Consider the following 2778-nt stretch of genomic DNA (forward strand, 5'->3'; position numbering starts at 1 on the left):
GGGGCTGCCACAGTGCAGCCTGAAAGAAAAATTTCCATTACTGACCTGCACCCACCCTCCCACCCTAAAAAAAATAATCTCTTTGAGATGGTGCAAACCCCATCAAACAGCCCCAACCCAAGGGGGAGAGCCATGGGCTGCACACTATGTGCAGCCCATGGCTCTCCCCCTAGCACTCCAACAAAACACACCAACTCCCTCAAAAAAAACTAACAAACCTACTAACTTACCAACACAACCTGCACTCCTCCCATTAAAAAAACTACATCAACTCAACACACAACCTCAAGGAAAAACAAGACCACACTCCTACTCACCTCTACACAAGCCACACATTCAACCAGCCTCCCACACAAAACAAAGCCACACAAGCCCACTACAGAGTACCACACCAAAGGGCCCAGGAGTCACCTGCAACACACTACTTACAAATACCTCTTGGACCCCCTCTGCTTCTTCTGCACCTTGCAACCCAGGACACAGACCTCCTCAGCACCAGCTGCACAGAAACCTGAGGAAAAACACACACCTCTCAAGCACTGGACCAAAAAGAGACAAAACCCCACTCCTCCTACTAGTTGACAGCACTGCAAGCCTCCCCTGCTCCAAATACAAAACCAAAGACAAACCATCACCTTCAAATGCAGAGGACTCAGACCCTGGCACCCAGCCACAAACTCCATCCCAGGGACAATGGGACATGGCTTACCTCACTCCACAGAAGCACCGCAGTCTCACTGTCAGGATCCCCACGCTGACCCTAAACCTGCAAGCAAATTTCCATCAAACGCAATCAAGCAGCTGCCTCGGAGGGCAGCCCTCAGACTGCCCGCTGACAATGAAGTCTCTCACACCTTCGGGCCAACCACCCCACAGAAGAGCGCTCAACGCTCTTTCATCACTGCTGCTCAAATCATTCCTCCTACTGGCATAGAACTTCCCATGTCTGAGTCTGTAAACACCACCTACCTCCCAGCAACATGCAAACGAGACTCCCACACTTAACACAGTCACTAACAGTACTGACAGACCCCCTGCGACATCTAACCGGGCAACACGCAAGGCTACCTGGCTGATCCAGCCTCCTTTACCCTCACAGAATCCACCTTCGGATTGTTCCAGCAACATTTCTTCTCTTCCAGAGACTCAGAAATGGCTTCTCCAACAACCTGTTCCCTCACCTGTCCGGGGAAGGAGGTGAGGTCGATTGGCCGCCTTGCCCTTTGTGCAGACAGCAGTGACGGGCATCTTTCCTGGAACAAAGAGCATAGAGAATGCAATTACAGAGCTAGCTAGCAACCGCTTCCTGCCGGCCTCCGCCTGCTGAATAGGCAGGCCCCTCTCTTCCCTACTCTCTTTTTGGCGTCGGAAAGCTTGTAAACTCCCGTTAGCCTTCACCTCCCACCCTAAAAGCGACTCTCAAGCGGGCCTCAGCCCTCCTCGCCCCGTCTGTTCCTCCTCTCCCCCTTCCGTTTTAGCAGCGCTCTTCCTTTGCCCGCGCGGGTCTCCTGCCGTGTCCGCTCCGGTTCTTACTTTGAGGGAGACGCCCCTTCTGAACAGGAGGAAGGGAGGCTCGAGCGCCAAGAACCGTTCGCCGGACCTCTCCCGCTGCTCTCGCCTGAGGGACGCCGCCAATTAAGGCCTTCAAGAGGAGGAATTCTGCTCCGTCCGAGACCCGTGCGCCGATCCCGCTCCTTGCTTCGCACCTGCTGCGCTCCGGGCCTCCCCTGCTCTTCTCAGCTCCAGCTGGCCCTTCGTCAGCAGGGAGGACGAGCTCGGGCAGCTCTCCTCGTCGGCTTCTCTGCCACCCGCATCTGAAACTTGATCTTCGACGCGTCACGGAAGCCTCCTGCAATGACAACGCGCTGCTTTCCTAGCGACTAGCGGAACGGTTCGACTCTGCTGTGAGAATTAACGCACGCAGTTCTGAGCTTACTTTCAGCCGCGTGCGTAAGATCTCGTTGGCTTCCTCGGCCCCGCCTGTCCCCGGAGCCCCCGGTGACGTTACCCACGTCGACCGCCTCTTGAGCCTCGCGCGGCAGCGCACCCCCTAGTTCTTCATCTGTCCCCAGGCACGGCTCAGCACGTTCCAATTAGCTCACCGAAAGAGCGACTCCGCCGCCTCGCTGCTGCGCCTTCCCTGAAAAAGGAAAAACAAACAAACAAAAAAAACCCCCACGAACAAAACATAGCCGTCCACAACAGCATTCCAGTGGTGCAAGCTGTCCCACCGTGTCTCCACCACGAGAATGAGATGACTCTCCTGAAGTTATACGTAAGGGGCGGGGAAGGGGGAGGTTGAAGAAACTCACTGTCCCGTCCCGCTCGCGCTCCGCGCTGGAAGCGGGAGGGGCCGAATCGTTGCCGACAGCCTTCGGAGAGGGGGGAGAAGCCGAGGCCGGCCCGGGGTCGTGCTCGGTCTCGGGCGGCTCGGCGGAGGCTCCGTACCGATCTCGAAGAAAAGGAAGCGGCCGAGCGGCGGCCCCGCGGACAGACGGCTGACCTAGCGACTCCCGAACGCTCGCCGTTTCGAGCCGCCGAGCCGCTCCGCTGCAACCCTCGCGCAGCCTGCGATAGAACAAAGCTCGTCTTTTAGCAGCCCTCGGCGTAGCTTCTTACCCCCAGCGCCGCCGAGGCCGCAGGAACGCGGCCCTGTCCCGCTCGTTCCCACCGACGACAGCGGGAGAAACTAAACCGCTCTGTTAAAAGCCCTTAAAAGAGGAGCTAAGAACGCTCCACGGCTACGCTAGGATCCGGGGAACCGCGCGGCGGCCCCTC

The 2778-nt window shown here is 57.5% G+C and overlaps 1 long non-coding RNA gene across 7 annotated transcripts in view; it reads right to left on the reverse strand.

Moving 5' to 3' along the window:
* LOC104911880 overlaps window positions 1-2404 on the reverse strand; it is a 6331-nt gene extending 3927 nt beyond the window's left edge. For 2 of the 7 annotated variants that reach the window (XR_004160444.1, XR_002116983.2), the window contains exons 1-6: window positions 2313-2404; window positions 1937-2140; window positions 1534-1849; window positions 1069-1253; window positions 710-766; window positions 430-511 (exon numbers count right to left, since the gene is read on the reverse strand). This is a non-coding gene — a long non-coding RNA (uncharacterized LOC104911880). Of the gene's footprint in view, window positions 1-429; window positions 512-709; window positions 767-1068; window positions 1254-1533; window positions 1866-1936; window positions 2141-2312 lie in introns of all 7 variants that reach the window. The other 5 variants (XR_004160446.1, XR_004160443.1, XR_004160442.1 and 2 more) reach the window with 5 other exon arrangements.
* Window positions 2405-2778: the final 374 nt, after the last annotated feature.

Source organism: Meleagris gallopavo, chromosome 8, assembly GCF_000146605.3.
Source record: "Meleagris gallopavo isolate NT-WF06-2002-E0010 breed Aviagen turkey brand Nicholas breeding stock chromosome 8, Turkey_5.1, whole genome shotgun sequence".
Taxonomy (NCBI): domain Eukaryota; kingdom Metazoa; phylum Chordata; class Aves; order Galliformes; family Phasianidae; genus Meleagris; species Meleagris gallopavo.